General features: G+C 40.3%; 1 long non-coding RNA gene across 1 annotated transcript in view; it reads left to right on the forward strand.

The window, feature by feature from the left end:
- Window positions 1–256: 256 nt before the first annotated feature.
- The window catches only part of LOC138911793 (uncharacterized), a 64836-nt gene continuing 42946 nt past the window's right edge, over window positions 257–22146 (forward strand). The window contains exon 1 of the long non-coding RNA XR_011417441.1: window positions 257–454. This is a non-coding gene — a long non-coding RNA (uncharacterized lncRNA). The remainder of the gene's footprint in view (window positions 455–22146) is intronic.

Below are 22146 nucleotides of genomic sequence, written 5' to 3' on the forward strand. Positions count from 1 at the left end.
GTGATTTCATTTAGGGGTCTCTGCGCTTGGCTGGGACAACGCGGCGGATGCGCTACATTTTAAAGAGCCAGGCTATAAAATTAATGCACGCATGTAAAAAATATTTAAATTATATATATTCGTTTTTTTTTTTTTATAGGATAAGTCGAGCGAATATATTTCATATTCACTTAACATGCCTAAGTACACAAAGTAAAAAAGGCGAATTTAAATCGATTGCGAATTAAATCCATTGAAATAATTTTTCATAGTTTTCAGGCCGTGAAATCCAAACAAAATGAAGCCTTCAACAACAGAGCGCGGCACGCACACAAATCAAAACTAACAAGCAGCGAGGGCTGCGGCAGAAAAATGCATAGCTAAAGCAAATACGAAAGCTCTAGTCGATAATGCTCGACCAAAAGATACCCTATAAACAATACGTTACATTTGAATATAATCAGCTATATTTACGGTAAGTACAGCCTTTTACTACTTTACTAAAAACACTTGTATGCTATATGATTTTATTTAAATGTACATGCATAAATCATGATGCATGGATATTCCTTGATGAATGTTGGCAAGTGCGCAAGTGTGCTCGCTTGCTTTTCAAAAGATTCATTTCTGTCTAATATCAAAACATTAATTGGGAAACAATTTTAACTTCAATTGATTGATTGATCAAACCATCAACCATTTATATATATATAGAGCTAATGCAGGGCTTTTGTTAATTTTATCCGCAAGTGTGAAAAATTCACGGCAATGAATTCATGGTTATATGACACTAACATCCGATTGGCCTCCAGCTCCTTTTCATAGATCTTTATTCAAATTTGTTTGGAATGTGTTTCACTCCTGTTAAAACTTATTTTCAAGGATATTTGTAACAACTCCGCCTCGTCCTTGTGTTTGTTGGGCAGAAAATTTGGATGCAAATTTGTCATTAATAAAACAGATTAAAAAATGTGTAATTAAAATCATAAAATACAACAAAGCAACAGAAAATAATTTTCAATTATAATTATTTTCAAAGTAAAATTTAAAAGCCAGCTAAGCAGCTATTTAGATAGGCAAAAAAAAATTAATAAATGTGTAGAAAAACTTCTAATTGATCTCCCTATAGGGTCAAGGCTGTCGGCTCCTTTCTTCTGGCCAAGCCCTCTTTTGACACATTTAATTGTGCGCATGGTGTGTGAATAAATGCAATTATAACTAGAAAGAGGTTCTAGTCTGGAGCTAGACTAAGGGATACCCTGAACGCTCTTATTCCTACACCAAATGCAGATAATAAAGATAAATTAAAAAAAATGGTTCGACTCGGCTTTTGATGCTGATCAACAATATATGTACTTTATGGGGTCGGAGATGCTTTCTTTTTCCTGTTACATACATTGCACAAATATATAAAACCCTTTTTACCCATTTTTCAATGGGTTCAGGGTATAAAAAGCGGATAAAAAAACATATCAATAATACCAATTTATTTGCATAAAAAAAATAGTTTATTTCTCATAATTTAAATGCCAGTTGACCGTCAATCGATGTGCATTGTCTGCTGTATTATTATTATTGTACACTCTTGTTGTGCGAGTATGAATGTACTCGTGTGTGTCTGTATGTGAATGCGTATTAAATGTAAATGAAAATTCTCAATTGGCCATCCATGCTAAAACAATTACGCGCTTAAATGGCAGAAAATTTCTAAATAAATAAATTGCTTGCATTGGCACGAGCATTGCATAAATAAATAAGTACGCAGCTCGCGGTAAATCGTGGTGAGCGGGGGGTAGCAGCTTCTCTGATCCAAACAAGGCTAAAGCCGCATTCAATGCCAGACCAGAAGTGTTTGCCGCCAAATCGATTGGCGCCCATTCACGAGGCGCACACGCGCCCCTTTGACAGAACACCGTTCGAGTCGGAAAGGGCAGATTTTTTTTTCCAGTGCTGTAAAACTAATTTTGTGCATCATAAAGTTTTATGACAAATATTACGGTACTTTTTGACACTGTGTCAAACGCACATTCACACAGATACGCACTCACACTCTTTTACACACTCACACACACGCATACACAAGCGCATGCACATACAGTTATCAAAATTGCTGTTAAAGCGTATTTTTTGTTCGCTACCTACCCCACCCATCTACCCACCTCTCAGACGACCCTAACCAGCTATCTATCTGACTGCATGCTCGTCTTTTTGTGGCCTTATTTAAAGCGAGTGTATGTGTGTGGGAGTGCACGTGTGTGTGAGTTTGTGTATGCTTTAATAAAATAGCATTAAGCAGAGCTGACAAACCGAAATTGAAATGCGAGCCAAACAAAACCAATACGTAAAGAGAAAAAAAAATTCCAAACGAATGGCATATAAAAATAATGGCCGGAAAATGAAAATATATATTAATATTTGCTCACGCCCACTGGCAAAGTGCCAAAACCGGCTCATTAAATTTAATGCTACAATTGGTAACGCCAAATGGAGTACGCAGGAAGTGCATTCGAAATCGTATTCGCATTAATCCACACATTTTACAATATTCAATTAAGCAGCAATAACACTGGCTGAAAGTGTCAGAGGGAAAGAAGAGAGAGAGAGAGAGAGAGAGAGAGAGATATATAAAGGGAGAGGAAAAGCGGGAGCAGCGAATTAAATACATTTCGATGAGGTTTCCGTTCTAAATGAGCTTATTAATTTTTTTATTTCAAAAGCTTAAGCTTTCACGCCGTTAACTTCTGTATGGTAAAACTTGGGAAAAAAATCAAATATCATTTTTTTGGCCTACTCAACACTAGTTTTTTATAGAATTTGTTTAATATATTTGCAGCACTAACTTTTAAATAAGTTTATTAGTTTTATTTGAAGAAACTTAAGATGGCACGAAGCGATGTTCAGTGTTGTGAAACATGCAAGAACATAAAATTTTATGTTTTAATTACAGCACAACACTCACGCACCATTAAAAACTTTTATTCAATACCAATTTTTAAATGGGCTTTTTTATTCTTAATTCAGCTTGAAAAGGTTTAAGCTTTCAAACAGTTCAGTGTGGTAAAGTTTGCAAAAATATCAAATGTCATTTTTTACCTTTGCACAATATCGTTTATTGATAAAAACAACATTTTACGATTATGACCAAAAAAACGACTTTGTTAATTAACTGTTGAGGTATTTCCAAAGAAAACAGTTGATTGAAATATCATATGGAATGCTTTTTGATATTGTTAATCATAAATTGTCGCTAAAAGGTGCCTTGTTGCATTTTTCCGTTAATAACAATAGAGTTGCAGCCGCCCGGCAGTTCTTTGATGATGTTTCTGTAAATTAAATTATGCTGCATACCACAGTTATTAAAATGAAAAATTAAATTATACTTCTGAAGTTAATCAAATTTGAAAAAAATTCCAAAAATTGCAAATATGCGATGCTCGATGAACAAAATAATAAACATGGCACAAATGAAAAAAATTAAATAAAAAAAAAAGTTGTATATAAAATAAAACAATCACAATTAACAAAGTAAATAAAGAGAAAAATTGCTGATAACCGCAAAATGTTGTGGCTTGCTGATGTTGTTGTATATTTTATTTTCTGTTTCTTTTGTTCCGAGAATATTTTTTCCGGCTTATTACGCAAACACACAATATGCGTCTGCCCGAGCTTAAGGCAGGGGGCTCGCGTGATGGGCGGGTCAATTTGACTGTTCAAGTATCAATGTCTATGGGAATTTAAATGAAGCTACTTGAAGCTAGCTGCCCCCATACCCTCGGAGACCTCGTGTCTCAACTCATGCAATTTCCTGTTGCCTTAGCCCAAGTCTGAATGTCACATTTGCATCAGAACGCACAAACTTTACATTACATTTTATTCAATTTGCTGTTTTTCTTTTCAATTTATATTCATCTGCCTTTTTTTCTTGCATCTGCTTTCTGGAGCCTTGCTCTTTCAATACTTTATGGCCGTGGCGAGGGCGAGCCGGGTGTTGGGAAATTTGATGGGGACACTCGCACAGTGTTGTGCAGCGCATCTGGAGATTCGAGCTGGCTGAATGTGGCCCTTAATGAATAGCGCAAATAATTGCGAATATATGAGAGTGTCATATTTCACTTGAATAACATCAACTTTTTTTTTTATAGCCCGATATAATGTATATAATTTTGTTGTATTTTTTTTTTCACAATATCTGCATGGCATGTATACAGCAGCTGTGCGTACGCATGTGTGCATGGTTGTGTGCGTGTGTGTGTGTGTGTGTGCTTCTTGTATGTGTAAATGTAATGAGCGGATGAGCAAAAAGTTTATGGGCAGCAGGAAGCGACAGCCGCGCCGACACTCAGAAGCAGCAGCCAGCAACGGCCAACAGGGAGGGGTAGCCAGGGAGGGCGTGGCACACAGAGACTGAGAGGGAGCAAGAGTGGGAGAGATAGGCGTCGGAAGAGCTGCCGGACAGTCAAACTGGCAGCTATGTGGCAGGGTAAGCAGAACTTGGGTTGGGCGCCGACCAATGTGGTCGGTCAGTTGGTCAGTTCGTGGATGTTGCGACGCTGCAATTCATGTCCGCTAATTAAATTGTAATTATATATGTAAATGTGTGTGTGTGTGTGTGTGTGTGTGTGCATTTGAATGAGTGTGTTTATGTGTGTGTGTATGTTTTTGTGTGTGCAGCATTATATGTATGTCTGCCTTGTCGACGGCAGCGGCACGCGGTTACAAGCAATGTTCTTAATTTAATGAAAGATTTCGATTATAAATGGGATTACATTTACAGGGTCCTTAACTAAGTGTGCTCGTATGTGTGTGCTTGTGTGTGTGTGTGTGTTTGTGCTGGTGTGTATGTGTATTTGAGTAATTTTTATTTTGCGCTGGCGCCTCTAAAATCCAATTTCAACTAGAACTTTGTACCATGAAATATTTCTTGATACGTGCCGAAATTTATGGAAAATTATGTTCAAATGAACTCTTGCGCTGCATAAGAATTTGCTGGAATTATTGGGCTGACGGATTTTGGGTCAAATTAAAGCTGTTCCTGTACATGAACTTTGGTTTACAACATTTTATTTTAACTATAGCACAGTATCTAGTGCCTTTCATATCTTGCATGGCCGCATCGCCTCGGAGTATACATGTACGATAGAAACAAACATTTTTATTGTTAGAATCATGATAAAGCAAAGCCAGATATCAATGCTGCTTTATTTGATTTTGTATATTAACCTACTAGGTGCCTAGCTTAAGGCCCGACGTTCTTTTTGGCAATGTAAAATATTGGCAGAAATATTATAGAAACACCCAGCTAGAAAAGAATTCAAGCTGTGTTGCAGATACATATATTACTGAAGGAAAGTTTAAGGCAACTGTAAGGTCGATAGAAAATAAGTTTTAAATCCAGCAAAAGTCCATAACTGAATGTGTTTATTAAAGTTAACAAGAGTTCAGAGTAGCTCGTGCTGTGGGAGGCAACAAACTTGATGTATAGAAACTTAAAGTGACTGCACGTGTATAGAATAAGTTTGGCTCAAATATATTTTGTGTAACACGATACTTTATACAATTAAGGCAAAATATCAAGTTAAAGAAAATAAATAAAAACGAGAATGTGGCACGCCGAAGATTTAATACTCTTGAAGACATATGCTTCACTGTGAAGCTAGTAAATGCTGAGTTTAGTGAAAATATCTTGAAAAACAGAATATAATGTCATACAAAACTCATTTTTTGACCGATTCTTCCTATAGATCTATATAGCTTAGCTGTTTAATCTGAATAAGATTTGGCTCGTATATAAAAAGCATAGTTAAACTTATACATTTCGAGCTTGGTTAATGTATTTTGATGAGCTAAAAAGTATTTCATACAAGAAGCTACTTTTCGTCCGATCTTTCCCAAGGCGGTCATTTGATATATTGGTCCGATTCGCCCAGTTTCGACATATGTACTTTATTAACCTCGCTTTACAATTGAGAAACAATTTTGTATAGAAACAGACAGATGGACAGACGAACGGAGAGGAAGTCAACAAGAAAAAGAACATTTATCTTTGGAGCGCAGTAGATTAAATACCCTTACCTGGCGTTTGCTCCTATAGGAGTCATACAGTTAAAATGAAGTGTGTTTCAATGGCACGTATATGAGGTGTCTGTACAAAATGTTGCAAAGGGCAATTTTGCAATGACATATATTGGATCGATCAAGAATATATACGCGTTACATATTTCGCAATCAAATTATAGTACCCTCAACGAGTGTATCAGAAGCGATTTCGTGGGGCTAAGGCGCGTGGCTGCATTTAAGAGGCCACTCGAATGAGCTGTGAAGTGTCCTCTGCTCTCAGAGAGTGGGCAAGCTGAGCATCCTGCTGAGGTCTGCCTAGTCTGTACCAGTGTCCCGGTGTCCCAGTGTCCCAGTGTCCGGTGAGTGCTGGCAATGCATTGTTAATAACCGTCCAGACCGAATGCCAGTTGGTCGGCGTTGGCGTGAGAATTTTGTTCAAATTTAATTAAACTGCCTGGGCTGTGGAGCCAAAAATGTTGTGGTGCGCTGCTTAGACTTGCCGAGCACCACTTATAATTTAATGACGCTTAATAATTGATGCTGGCAGGCCGACAAAAGCGCCTTATTGAAAGCGCGCCCCGAAAAGTAGGCAATAAAAACTTTTATGACAACAGAATGGGCCACTTGACTGGATGCGCCACCATGTCGAGATGGCCTCAATTTTTGGAGCGGGTTAACGCAGTTAACTAACTTTAATGACCTGACCGACCAAAATTTGCTTCAACTGTGCCTGGCCTCAACTGTCAGTCCTTTGGGCTCTTTATAATATAGTTTCATTCGGTAGCTTATACAAAAGTCGTGTACTTTTTCTTCAATTTAGTATTTAAATTTTTTATTTCTTGTTCATGAAAAATTCTGTTATAGTTAATTGCATGTTTTGAGCAATCGTTTTGGACCATAATTACCTTGATTCGTATATAGAAAATCTTATAAAAACGCCATACGACCAAATTTCAAGAATAGTCAATTATGCCGCTAGCTAAACGGTTTCTAGCCAAGCTGGCCCGTTTTTATCGACGCCTAAAGCAGCGCCCCATTGCCAAAAAACTGAGCGTTAGCAAAAAATGTGTTAAGAAATGCCATAAGAGCTGTGGCACCATTCCGGATGAAATAGAGCTCAATGATCTCCATAATAATACGTTGGTGTATGACATGCAGGATGCAAATCCTGCCCTAGTATCGTCTGCCAAAAAGGCAATCATTGTCAAGACAAAGGCTGAAATAGTTCCAGAGCCAAGATCCCAAGCGGCAGCACATACAATTATCAAGGAACGTATGGCGGCTGGCAATGAGGCCAGCGCTGATGTCGGCACCCAGGCCGATGGTGGGCCAATATTGGAGAATGGCATCTCGAAGAGGGCATTCTGTCGCCAGCTAGATAGCTTGCTTCAACGCAGCCTGGGCGCCGATTGCAGTCGTGCACGTGTTTGGACCCGACCCGACTCTACTTTCTGTTAAAGCCAACAAAATTTCAAATAACTCCATATATAATATGCCCCATGTGGCTAATAAAAGGTAAACCCTACTACAAACCAACATGCACATGACCTTGTCAATTTTGCAGCGCCTGCTGCCAGTCGAAAGGCAACAGTTAAGGGCCATACACAGTCGCAACAGCCCTGCCCAACCATCAACAAATTGGCGGCAGCTCATTAAATAAACATAAACCGCCTGTAATTATGACAGGGTCTTGCGTCTATATTAACGTGTGTACGGGTAAGTGCAAGCCAAAGCACACAAAACGCCACCGACCGTAAACAGAAAGGCCGTACAGCAGCCAGTCAGCCTGCCAGTCAGTCAGTCAGTCAGTCAGTCAACCAGCCAGCCTTTCAGTCAGTCAGTCAGTCAGTCTGTTACTCGCTCTGTCACGTGCTTGGGTTGGGTGCGAGTACGTCAATTTATGAACAAGCGCTGCCTAAGAGCATGCAACATTTTACATTCGCTGAGGTCGCGCTCGCATGCCACAGAGGGCCAAATTGGCGCATTGTGCAGCAAAAAGTCAGATGCTGCAGCTAAATTTGGCTAAAACCTACTTAAAACTAATTGGAAAAGTGTGGCATTCAACTATTTTTTTTCATGTGCCGCATTACAAGGCTTAAGTCGGAAATAACCGACTCCGAAACTGTACAAAACCTTGCAGAAAGGTATTTATAAGTTTAACTATGCTGTTTAGATATAAACCAAATCCTTTTCAGATTGCACTGATGATATCCCTTTGGTTATATATATATTTTAAATATTTTTTCTTTCTGAAACCGTTTTTGCACAATTTCTGAGTTATTGACTTAGCGTATAGTTAGAGTGAGTGCAAAAGTAATCAATCCATTTTCTTATTAATAAGTTCTCTTGATAATTCAACAAAACCAAAGCCTAATGCGCGGCTTTGGTTTAAGCCGTGAACCGATTCGACGAATAAGTTTGTTAGGCTTGCAGCCGTGAATTTAACATAAACTGCTAAAAACTTTGTGTATTTTATGGTGTTTTAATAAATCTCAAGTTTCACAGAAAACCTAACTTAATTATTTATTAGAAGTTCCTTGAACTTTTATAGTTGGTGTTTGAAAATTAAACTTGTTCGTTTTTGTTTCTTTGTTGCAACAAAATAAAGAAAAATGATTAAAAATTCATCCAATGTTATGTTTTGTAATTGAAATGCCAACATTGGCCAGCAAATTGTAAAGAGAACAGTTGCTAGGATTTAATATTTATATTTGATGTTAATAGCTTTAAGCTTTAAGGAAAACAAATGCCGCAGCCATGTCTTTTGCGACAAATTAAATATTTCATTGATTTTTATAATAAATAGGAAACGTGCTAAGTTAATTAAACTCTGTGCAAAGGGAACATCTACGCTTCATGTGGAGGTCAGTTTGCATTCGAGCACATTTATTTTTTTTCATTTTCATTGTTCATTTTATTCACACTTTCGCTTTGAGAATTTATTTGCATTGTGGCCAATAAAATGTGGGCCGAAAATCAATTTTCGATTGCTTTAATGTGCTTATCGACTGAAAACACATGTGATTTTGCCCAGTGAAATTCTCTTCTTCTTAAATCAATGCTGTGCTCATAAACCAATTTTTATGATCTTATTTAAATAGCATAAATACTACCAAGTGACGTTGGCTTTTATATCCCTGCAGTTGGTTTTATAATTTCCCGAAGATATCTCGACATATATCTCAATCACATAGAGTATAAATATTATTTTACTAGCGGGTATAGCCCGACCTTGCACTTGGCAAGTAGGTTATAAAATCAAAAGCTTTGGATATGATTTTAAAATTCTCATACAAAAGTTTTCCACCCTTTTACCGCTGTTGTGGGTGAAATTTCCCGAATTGCTTAAAAAATTCATAGAATCGGATGCATTGATTCTCCAAAAAATGTGAAACACGTCCCACGAAAATCTTCTTTGAACAATAATTTTGTTAAAATACCCTAACCAATTCTCATATGAGGAAAACTTATGATAGCTCCATGGAAGGAAGCGATGTAAAAGTTAGTTTTTTCTTATTTCCACATATTTTACCCAATTTCTAATTTCTTGTCCTATATATCTGCAATACATTAGCAAATCGGATAAGCATTTACCAACTTATTCAGTTTTGGACCAAATTCAAAGGATCTTAAATGTTCTCCATCTGATGCAATGTGGGTGCGCTTTGAGAAACTCGAATATTTGGATATATTGGCCTAAATGCTAAATTTCATCTCAATATCTTCTACAGTTTGATTGACGCAGTTGGAAAGTCACTTCATTTGAGTTGCAGTTTGAGCAGCACTTAACTTTTAATCAAGAGCTTGTGCAAAGAGTTTAAGCTGCATTCAGTTTGGCCAATGCAGGCATTTTCTAGCTAAATGCAGCCTTTTTCATCGCTGGTAACTATGTTTGGCACAAATTGTAAGAAATAGGTCTTTTAGCATCGCATGTAACCTCCCCTTTAAAAGCTTAATTTGTACCAAAAATGATTTACTTTTTCCATGGTGCATCTTTTTATGTCTGTATGTGTGAGTGTGTGTGTGTGCGTGTGTGGAGGTATGTTTGTGGCTGTTTATATTATTCAATTTGGCGCATTGCTTTTGTTTTCTTTTTTATTTATAATTAATTGCATTGCTTACGCCTGCGTGAGCCTGAGCTGCGGGTTACGTTGACGAGTTGCGGATCCGGGACCCATTTCGTGATGTGATTATTGGATCAAATGCTGAGCCCACACTCTCGCGCACACACACACACACGCCCACACACACACACGCCCACGCCCGCAGACACGCGTACATACACTAGCACACTTGCAGGCATAAACAAGGTTATTTCGATCAAAGTGACATTTAATTAAATCACAAAAATGCAGAGCGCATTAAGGCGCGCCGTTGTTGTTGCCGACGATATTGCTGTCGAGGATGTGCAACAGTTGGCTCAGCCAGACATTTACCCAGCATGTATTCATGTATGTGTGCTCGTGAGTGTGTGTGTGTGTGTGTGTGTGTGTGTGTGTGTATGTGTGCAAATAGTTTGAGGCTCGTGCGTGCGGCTTATGCAATGGCTGGCATCATTGATTAAATGTCGTTTAAATGTGCAAGCAAATCAAGAGAAACAAACAATGCATAAGAAGCGGAGTCACGACTGCAAGTGGCATGTGAAAATCCTACACCTAATGCTGATGTCCACGATGTCGATGGCGACGGCGATGTTTATGTTGATGATAATGATGATGATGGTGACAGCGATGTGTGGTTGCATCCGTTGTTCTGGCCGTGGCGCTGGCAGTGCCCGCATGTGGCCACAGGCCCCCGAATGAGCGCTGCGGGTGCAATGGAACGTGACGTAAGCTGTGCACAGGAAGCAGCGGGCACTGGTAAAACAACAGCAACAACAATAGCAAAGCCATGGGCTGAGAAGCAATTTGAGCGCATTGAATGTGATGCGATTGATAGAATTGCTGTGCACACACGTATAGATATACCCACAGCTGGTGGCATTGGTTAAACAACAGACTGACTGGCTGGGCAAACAAAGGAACTCACAGCACAATGCGAGCGGGAAAAAATAACTGGAACCAAATAATAGAAAAATTGCATTGTCATAGCTTAAAGCGATACAGTTGTTTAGTCTATAGAAACTAAAGTTATCGATAACATATCGATATTTAGAGAAAAGGGCCAAAAATACAGCTGGTTGCATGAATGCTTAGCTTTTTTCAATGTAAGTTTTAGTTATCAATGCATACTTTTGGTTAATCGATACTATATCGATACTTCAGCTGTACTTTGTTATAGGTTTATATCTCTCAGGCGTAAGCCCAGCGAAAACATAAATCCATGCTTATCGTAAAAGTTTCTGGGTGTCTTAGTTGTTTAAGCAAGCTTTTAGTTTTTCGTTTGCTCACAATACCTGCATAAATACCACTCTTGTAAACTTTTAATCGTTAATATATCGATTCTTATTAATAACTGTCTATATTACTGTTCCCTGATTTCGTGAATGCAAACTTTTAACTAATCGATTCTTAACAGTAACTAACAAAACGCTGATCATTCATGAAGGCAATCTTTGAGTTAATCGAGAAACTGTATAACTATCAACTGTCTATTGTGTTGACTGAATTCATTAATACCGATTTATTAAAACTCTCCCGTTATCGATAATCTATTGATAATTAACGATAACTGTAAAAATTGCCGTTAATTTTGTACTTGAGTGCATAATTTATTAATTTAGCTCAGCGATTATCAATCGATTCGAGGCCGAAATGGGCAAAATAACTTTTAATTCAGTGTTACACATATATTTTATTTATGTACGCAAACTTTCAGTTGTGAATGCTTAGCGATAACTGTTTAGCTTTGTATTTTAGATATAATTGTCTTTTTTTTGTCCAAAGAAGCGCACAACTCCATAACTCTAACGCCAAGCGCCGCGTACAAGCAGTTGAAATTAGTAAAGCATACATCGTTAGCTTTGATAACAACATAATTGCCAAAGCGATAAGCAATTTCGATAATTGCAAGCGATTAGCTGAGCGCTGCGTATAACAGAGTTGAGTATGCCCCACAGGGGCACACAAAATGAGGCAGCAACGGCTGCTGCTGCTGCCGTCGCCATCGCACCTCTCGAGCGTATGGATGTCAATTAACCGATAAACGCCTTAAGGCGCTGGCTCTGACACGTGCCGCTTGCTGCTTGCTGCTTGCCGCTTGTCGCTGCCCAAAACAGTTACGCGCTGCGTGCAACAAAGTTTCAGCAATTTGTTGAATATTTTGAACCACGGTGCTCGAAACTGGTGACCAGCTGCGAGCGCTAACCAACTCGCACACATACACAGCCACTCACAAACACACACACACACACACACACACAGCAACCGCATATGTACACACACACACACACACGTACACACACATACACACACACCCACCAAATATTGGCAAATGTTCAGGAGCGCAAATTTAATTAAAGTTGGGAAAACAGTATTGACTCGAACGGTAAATTATGCAGCATGCCACACGCAGACAAAGCAAGCCAGATGAAATGTAAGAAAGAGATGGCCAAACAGTTGAAAGGGCAAACAAATCCGAAGGTGTGTGTGGCATCCCATAGACAATCGCAATAGATGTAGATAGATTGCTGCCAGCCAGGAGTGCAATCAAAGGAAGCAAAAAAAAAACAAAAAAAAATAAAAAAAAAAAAAAAATGTTGCCCCAAAACCTAAAGGAACCCCAAACATCGAAACCGAATCCGAAACCAAATATTCCATGGGCATGCACAAGCCCCGATGCCGGCAACAGGCTCTTGCAGCGGGCAAACATTTGCTCGTCTTTTGGCTCCAGCTGCCAGTTTTGTTAGCAGCAGCAGCAGCAGCGCTTGCATTGGAAATCAGTTTTGTATGATGGCGCAGCGCTCTATTGAAATGCCAAATGAATCTCAGCAACAAAAGTGGCAACAGCAACAGCAACAACAACAACAACCACCACAAGAGCAGCCACAATAAATGCCACCAAAATACAACATGGAGCAAGGTTTTATGGCCAAAACGTTGCGAGATGCCAGACGTTTTGGCAGAAGGCATTGCCAGTTGCAAGCTGGGTATTTGGCGCCAGTCCGGCCCCTCACCCACAGCAGAACAGCATTCACATTTTACGACTCCACATTCTCTATTACTTTACCCCAACTGCCGCCCCCCCCCCCCCCCCCTCGCTTGCCCTGCCATGTTGCCTCACGGACGCCCACGTGCCTCGCCTGTGCAGCTAAATTGCATCGCAAGTTGATTTCGCTTTTTATTGCATTTACGTTTTGTTCGCTGATAAAAATGAATGACTGCATCACCACTCGATGTCAACCTGGTGGCAACTGCCGGCAGCCATTGCAACAGCGTATGTATGTATGTGTGTGAGCTGAAATCAATGCGCGTGGCAACGTGGCACACACGCACACACATAAGTGCTGTCAGGCGTGGGATGACTCTTGCTCATTTGCAACGTTTAGGGGCTAAAGTGGCAGGAAGCGCGTTGCCAGATGCTGCAGGATGCTACAGGATGCTACTGCTGCTGCCCGGGACTGGTAACTCTCGAAGTCAACAAGTTGACCGGCCCCCCACACCTGGCTATGCCCTAACTGCCTGTAAATCACATGCTTAGAGAATCACATTATGCTAATATTGTAGCATTTAGTGTATGCGTGCATGTACGTGTGTGTGTGTGTGTGTGTGTGTGTGTGCCCGAAAGGGTATTCGCATCGCTGGCTCAGCATGCAGCCAAAGTGTAGGATGCCCTGGCCAAAAAGGCAGCTTGTAATTACACGCACACACGCAAAGTTAGACAAGAGAACGCCAGTTGCGAAATGTATTTGATCAGAGCAAGTGCCGAAGAGAATAACTAAAATAAAGTGGGCAGCTCTGGGCGATGTTGCCAGGCCGAGATTATTGCATCGTTGCCAAACTGTTTTGCAGTGTTTTTCCCCCTGGTGAAATAACAATGTAATATTCACAATAACTTAATTTCGTATTAGGAAGAATTGCGTTCATTTGATTTTTGCCATTTTAATCTCTTTATCAATATGCATAAATTTTGTGCAAACAATTTACCAAAATTGCAAATGCTGCAACTGTTTTGGGTCGATGTTGTTGAAACCAAAATGCTTTCATATTTTCCGCTTGATGGAAATGGTGTTTATGACAGGGAAAGTGTGTGGACACAAGTTTTTTGAAATGCCCAGCCCCTTACATACAAAGGAATAAAAACAAAAGGTGTCTCTTTACACTTGGCAGAGTTTTGCAATTTTGTTGATTTTTTGTTTTGTTTTTGAATGAAAACTTTTCATAATTGTCGTCCGAATAAAGCAAAGAATATCTGATATTGGTTAGCTGTTATGATATTAACAAAAAGAAAAGAAAATGTATATTCAACAGAATGAATATCTAGAATTTTAAATCAAATGTAAATCCAAAAAAAACTATTCTATTCTCTTGTTCAAGACTACGACTAACTGTTCACTGTAATTTTGTATTACGTTTACGTTCAATATGATTATTTTTAAATCATTTGAATATTGACTTAAGCTCAAATCCAGAAATCTTCTCTAAAACAAACAATTCTCAAACGCCTTTCCACCTCCTGCCTGATATGCAAATACATATTTATAAGCTGCTTGTAATATTTGCACTGAGTTTTTGATGGCCAAACGTTTTGTTATCGATTGCTGTTATCAACGCACCTTATCGATTTATGCGCACTCATTTAGTTCGCCATTCAGCGAATGTCTGGCCATCAATTCGTGGCCGCAGACGCCGCCGCAGCCGCATTTGGCAGTCCGCCATTTGGCAATTCCCCTGTTGAACTTTTAAGAGAAAATTCCCAACGAAATCCAACACCCACTTAACGCCATACCCCCTGCCCCCTACACTCAACACGCATTCCCTTAGGCCCGACGCGAGGCACACGTGGCAGAGATTCAATGATAACGCGCTATGAAAATCTCATGGCATATAATCAGTGCCGCATTCAAGCAAATCTCCAGGTGGCCACGCCACCCCCAACGCCCCCTTGGGCACTGCGCTCCTGTGAGTGTTAAAGCGCCATCTAGGAGCGGCCGCTTGAACCACCATCAGCATCAGCACCACCCAACGCAAGTTACGCCCCAGCAAACGCATTACATATGCCAATTTATTCATTTTATTCATATTGTGCCATCATGTGCCGCCCGCTTGCCCCTACACGCCCCCGTTTCACCCACCAGCTGCCGGCTTGGTTTTTGGGCCGCGACTTCGTCAACATCTTCCGCTTCCATGTGCGAACTTTGGCCATTTGTTTTTCCCTTCACTTTGTTTGCCAGTTTGTGTGTCGTTTGTTTGCATCTCTCTCTCTCTCTCTCTCGCTCTTACCCTCTCTTCCCCCTTTTCTGACTCCTCGTTTTTCTGTCTTTCCGTCTGGTTCTCTGTTTGTTTGCTTATTTTGTTTGCCTTGTTTGTCTTGCGCTTGACGATGGGCGTCCCGCCAAAATGAAACAAAAGTATCTCGCCTCAACTCTAAGTAGCTGTCAATTTTGATGCACACACACACACACACACACACACACACACACAAACACACACACTGGCAGACACATACATAGGCCGCCCTTTGGCACGCCCCTAACCCCAGCCAGGTGTACACAACGTGTCGATCATAAGCCCAATGAGCGGCAACCGCGTTCCAGTTGCGTCCATTTCTGTCAGTATTTTTCAATTAAGGATGTTTTATGTTCTCCAAAAGGAAATTAGCATTTATTGTTGTTCCCCAAGCACACACACACACACACACACACACACTCACGCTCACACACGCACGTCCATACAAGCAAACTCGATTATTTTTGCAGGCACTCCTCGACTGCCTTCCGACAGCGTCGACGGCATTTTCAAGAAATGGCTGCAGGAACCGCCGGCAGCCGCGGTGGCAGCTTGCGGAAATGGCATTTTGCGATTGAAACTGCCGCATGACCACACACCCCACTTAACCTAGCACAGCACCCCTCGCCCCTCGCCCCTCACCCCACGCCACCAATCTCAGTCCACACAAGAGTCCCTTACTTGAGCAAAAAGTGCATATAAAATTGCAATAAAAAGACGCAGCAGAAATCAACGCAATGCACACTTTGAATTACAAATGTCGCATGTAATCCATTCGCCGCAATGAAAACTGGCAACTGTCGTCTGGCAACTCTGACAACAGCCGTCTGGCAACTGTGCGCAGTCAATATCAAGCGAGCTGGGCCAGTGCCACGCCCATCATTTGTAAAGCGCTGCGGTAGCGGGTGTGTGTGTGTGTATATATGTGTGTTTGTGTGTAAAATGTGCTAATTTGGAATGCGAACGCGAATGCGCTTCGAAAATGTTTGTCCAATTTGGTTGGGCAACATTTAAAACATGACTTGACAATCACGCACCGGTTGGCAGTGCTTGGCTTACGGCAGGGGCGTCAGCATGGGCGCCAGGCGTGGCCATTGACAGTGCGGGCCATGGAGGAGCACGGCTCGCTCGACGTGACTACTGTGCAAAAGTTTTTAGTCATCAACTAGATAGCGTTGAGCGTTGTTTAACAGCAGGACGACAACAGCCAGCTAAAATAGTAGCGAAATAGAATTGGTGTAGTTGGGGGGAGGGGCATGGCACACAGCGAGAAACAGAACGAGAGAGATGGCGGGCGTTAGAAAGAGAAAGAGTGAGCGGTTTAAGTGCACGGCCAACTGTAGATGTTCAATCTGCGCAATACATTTAACTCAGTTGTATATCTTAATTTGTAGATCGATGGGATTTATGTAAATACAGACCAGCGCTTGCTCAATCTGGGATGCTAATCTGTAAATTTCCAAATGCATTTAATTAACTGAGTACATGATTTTAAGCCCAAACTAAATTGACGATGGTTCGGTTCACGGTTCGACTACAAATTCTTTGTCTTAAGTCTTAATACGTAAGCCAGGTGTTGCAGTTACCCTTCACCCTGGTTCGAGTACAAAGCCCTGTCTTGGCATATTTTTTCATTTTTTACTTAAGCAATTTTATTTTCAATTTATAATTCAAACTTTGGGGCCCCCTTAAAAGTGTTTAATACTGAAAAAAAATATGTTTCCGTTTTGAACCTATGTTGGGCTGTCTTTTTGGACAGCTGGGGAAAGCCCGTCGATTTATGGATACATTTTTTTTAAATATATTACTACTACTTAGTATTAAACAGCACTGCATTTCTGTAACTGCTTCCTGTAAGATTGGTAAATGTATTTGCTACTTCAACGATCTGGCAACGCTTAATATGTATATGAACATATTAAGTCGGCTGTCGCTGAACACCTTAGCTACAATGAGGTTAGCTCTGAAGTTTGCGAATTTCTAAGAGCAGAACGAGAGTCAAAGGGACTCCTTCCACTAGATATTTCCATTAAGTAAACCACACATACATATACTAGAAAACAGAGCCTTTAAAGGCTGCTTCCAAGCATCAGATGAATTAGCAACTTTTATTTGTAGCTTTAATTTAAAATTGAACTTTTTTTGCCCTTGTTTTCAATTAGCTCAAGCTGTCACTTCCTTAGTTAAGTACATACGTGTGTCTGTTTTTCTCACAGTGTAGTTTGATATAATTCTGTAACTAAAGTTGGCTTCGCGCTGCGCAGCACGTTGATATAAATTGCAACTAGCTGCGGCCCAAACGGCCCACACGGCTGCCTGAGAGACAGACAATATAAAAAGAGAAAGAATGGCTGGGACTGACAGACAGACAGACGGACGGTCGGACGGACGGAATTTACGCTTTAAAGTTTTGCTGTTCAGATATTGTTGAGGCTATAATTTTAATTAAATCTGGATGCTATTGCACAACGTTAACAATTTTTAACATAGTTTTAGTGAAGGCCTTTCTGTACACTGTAGAAAACGTTAAAAGTGTGAAGTGTATGCCCTCCTTGTTGTTGTTGTTGTTGCTGTTGTTGTTGCTGTTGTTGCCTGGCGCGCTCTGTTGTGCCAACTCATCTTAAACTTTAATTAAATGTATTGTTTTTTACCCTGAACGCATGTGAGTGCTGCATGTGGGCTGTATGCGTGTCAATGTGAGTGTACGCGCGCGTGTGTGTCTATCTGTGTGTGTGCATTCCTTCTTACGCTTCATTTGCCCTGGCAGTAGGATAGCCCAAGCACCCCTCCCCCTTCAGGCATGTATATGTAGACATATACTGGCATGCCCCAACATTGCCCAGCATTCGCAGCCAGAGATCGCCGCAAAAGTTTGTACAACTTTTGCGTTTTGTTCCACATGCTTGGCGCACACTTCTGGCCGCATAGCTGGTTGCAAGAGACACTGTATGAGAGAGTGAGCGAGAGACAGAATGAGTGAGAGAGAGAGAGAGAGAGAGATGAGTGGAAGGCAGCGGGTAAGATAGAGTGAATATGATGTGTGCGTGGCATGCATGTGTGGCAGCGAGTTTTATAGCATTCAGCATGCGATTGTGTGAGTAGCATACAAAAGAGCCTCATCTTAGTCCCTTTCTCTCTCTCTGTCTATCTCTCTCTCTCTCTCCCTCTCCACGCTCTCTCTCTCTCTAGCGCACACTCAAAGATGCCGCACTACTGATTCGAAGTGCATTTTTAAGCCGTGCGTTCCACAACGCTGGCATTCACAAGACTTTTGCCAAAGTTTTCCACTTTTCTAATGAGCAAATTCTTTTCTCCAATGCAAGTCAGTTGAGGCTTTCGGCCTTTGTTCCACTTGTGTTCATTCATCACGGGATCGTTGTTCAGCGTTCATTGATTTTATTTCGAGATTGTTGCGTTAAGCACAATGGTTTTTTTTTTTTGCCAAGGCTGCGGGCTAAATTGTGCTTAACAAGGTCTGTAAAAGGCAGAAGCAGCCACCCCCGGGTAAATTGAAGTATTAATGATCAAATGGATGACCTGACTAATTGGAACCAAATTTTATAAGTAATGTATTTTAAAGTCTATCTCTCTCTCTCTTTCTCCCTCCCTCTCGTACTCGTGATTCCAATAAATAGAAAGTTAAATTAAATAATAAAATATAAATAATACAATAAATCTAATACATTATTGATAATCAAATATATATTTAATCATATGTCAGTGTACGCATGTGTATTGGCTACAGGGTATCTGTTGGTCGAGCTAGCTCACCTAGAACCCTATTACTTGCACTCGAAGTATATATATTATTCGATATACTTCGAATTGAACTAGAAACATAAGACTTGCAAGCATTTTAACATTTAATTTATTCAATTTACCCTTTTACCATTTCTTTCATCATCTTGAACACGTTAACTTTATGAGTTATTCCCCAAAGTTTGCTCTTCAGTCCATTACGTGCATAGGGTTTAGAGCTTTGCTTTTTATTTACGCACAACGCATCCGCTTTAGCTGGAACTCTAATGTCCAAAACGGCAATGAGATCCAGTGCTCTTGTTTAAATAAAAGCGGATTAAATTTTACAGTTTGCTGCATTGAAAATGTTCTTAAATATATCTATATTTTGTTGAAACTTTGTAATCTTTATCCATCTATGTAAGGTTTTCCAAACTTTAGGTTTTATTTATATTGAACTGACAGCCATTTGGGAAATTTTTTATATTTTCGTTGCTTTTGAGCTTATTTGTTGGGCTGAGCCTTGGAGTGCTTTGTTAGACTACACTAACGATAATAATCGTAATAAAAATTCAATTCTTAATTTGTTGCTCTTTCAAATGAAACTTTGCAAAGAGGCTTGCAACTTTGCTTCCAATTATCAGAAGTTCTTAATGAGCTATGTGCTTTTGCGTCTTATACACTTGTAGGGAGTTTTAAGTTGTGGCATAGAAATGGAGGCATACGAGCCTTTAAAGCGTATATATACGCTTAATCTGTGTCAACAGCTGGGCATGATATGCAATCTATAGACTCTTCTCAATTGCAGACAGCAAATATATTTGATTTGGCGTATTCGAAGCACTGTATGACCAATCGGTCATGAAAAACTTCTTTTATTGGTTCCAAAATCATGTGTACTTGGTTTTAACAGGAGCTCTTTCTGTTGTTTTACAAAATATTTCAACAAAACCTTGTAATTGCGATCCTTACTAAGCTCCTAACAAAGCTGCCGTAGAGGCCGTAGAGAATCGAATTACGTTACCATTTGGCTCATATAGCCATTGGGCTGACTATGCTTACAAGGGCATTTAATTTTCGGCTTAACGAATATTTCCGTTTCTTACTTGTTTTTCCATCAACTTTTTTTATGAGCTCGTCTGCCTATAAGTCTTAACAGATTTTTCCAGCAAACTAGCTTCAATTTTTTATGTTTTTACTCCTCAAGAGCTGCCAACACTGTCTGCACTATCCAACATTGCCTGCCATTGTGCTGGAGCAATGGGCAAGTCTATGGCAACTGCTGTTCCTGCCGCTGCTGGTGTCTTCCTCTTTTGCGTTTGCTTTTGACTCGGCTGCTGGTTTTGCTTCTGCACTTCATGGCCTTTTATTCGCCTTCATTTCAGGCTGTCTAGCAGCAATCCACTTGAAGCAAGCCACAATTTTTGCTCGCTCTCATTCTTGGCCGCAAGCAAGAACCACAGCCACAGCCATATTCCTCTCAGCCTCTGTCTCAGTCTCCGTCGCCATTTCAGTCTCAGTTTCAGTCGTGGCATCAACATCAGCCGCACCACAACAAATTGCAAAAACATTTTCATGCGACTTACTTACATTTCTTTGTGGTGCCTCTTCAAGCTGTCGTCTGTTCGTTGCCTTCTGGCTGCAGCCCTGCCCCAGCTCTTACTATCTGGCCCACACCGCCCCCCTTTGGTGCTTGCCCACTTAATGCCTATTTATTGCCCCGTTTAATCCATGCAGAGGCATTCAGGCCCAAACCGAACCGAACAACTTATGCAGCCCAAAAAATGATACCAAATTTTCAGCCAAGCATTTACCAAAATCTCTTGCCTGCCAATTAAATAGGACATCTACGCAATTACTTAATTGATATGGAATTAGCTCGAGCGCCTTACATTAAATTCAATTTCAAATCATATTTACATTAACAATTCAAATACCACTGCCAGTTGCAGAAGGCAGCCAGTTTTAAGACCAGTATCGGATGTTGCAGCTGCAATTACAGCAACAGAAACACCTGCTGGCATAGCTCACTGATTATAGTTATTACAAAACGTGGCATTAATAAATTTATTTAAACGTTTTACTACAATTATAATGCACTTCGAGCTGCTGTTGCTGCTGCTGCTTCTGCTGCTGATGCGGATGCACACAGACAATTTCATTAAAATGTTGCACAGAGCTTATGTTGCATTTGCTGCTGTTGCTGATTCTGCTGCGACGACAGGCAAAGCAAAACCAATATCAAATATTTAAGCACTTCAAATTGCTCGTTTGCACTTACGAAAATAACTACGCAAAATTGAAGAAGGCAAAGTCGAAGGCAAAGGCAAAGGCAAAGGCAAAGGCGATGAAGTTGCTGCTACTGCCGCCAGTTGCAGTGGCAGTGACAGTGGCAGATGCTGCTGCTACTGCTTAGATAGATGGCATAGATAGAGATAGATGGGCATGCATATACTACATACATGCCACACACTTTATATATCTTACATCTAACGTATATGCATGTATTAGATAAGAGTTGCAGCTGCATTTAACCTTTTGTATTTGGCTTCTGCTTTTGCTGCTGTTGGCATAATCAAAATTTAAAGTTTGCCATCATTACTTGCACTTCCTTAAGTTGCAAATGAAATTCCCACGAGTATCGAAACTGTCGCAGTCGCTGGCTCTAGCCAAACATATATATGTACATATATATATATATATATATATATATATATTTATGTATATAAATGTACATGGTATATACTATGTATAGCAGTTGTACTGAGCATGGTTTATTTAACAAGAACAACAGACAGACGAGCACACGCACACGCAGACTGCCTTTCAACGTGCCATTGGCGACGACGGCACGTAAATTGACCCACTTTTGGTCTTTGGCATGGGCCACAAGCGCCCAATGCAGTCGCTGCTGCTGCTACTAAAAAAAGAATCAAAGAAATCAAATGGAAGAGTTGCCGCTGAAGACCAGCTAAAAAAAGCACAC

The sequence above is a fragment of the Drosophila virilis genome, chromosome X (genome assembly GCF_030788295.1).
Source record: "Drosophila virilis strain 15010-1051.87 chromosome X, Dvir_AGI_RSII-ME, whole genome shotgun sequence".
NCBI lineage: Eukaryota > Metazoa > Arthropoda > Insecta > Diptera > Drosophilidae > Drosophila > Drosophila virilis.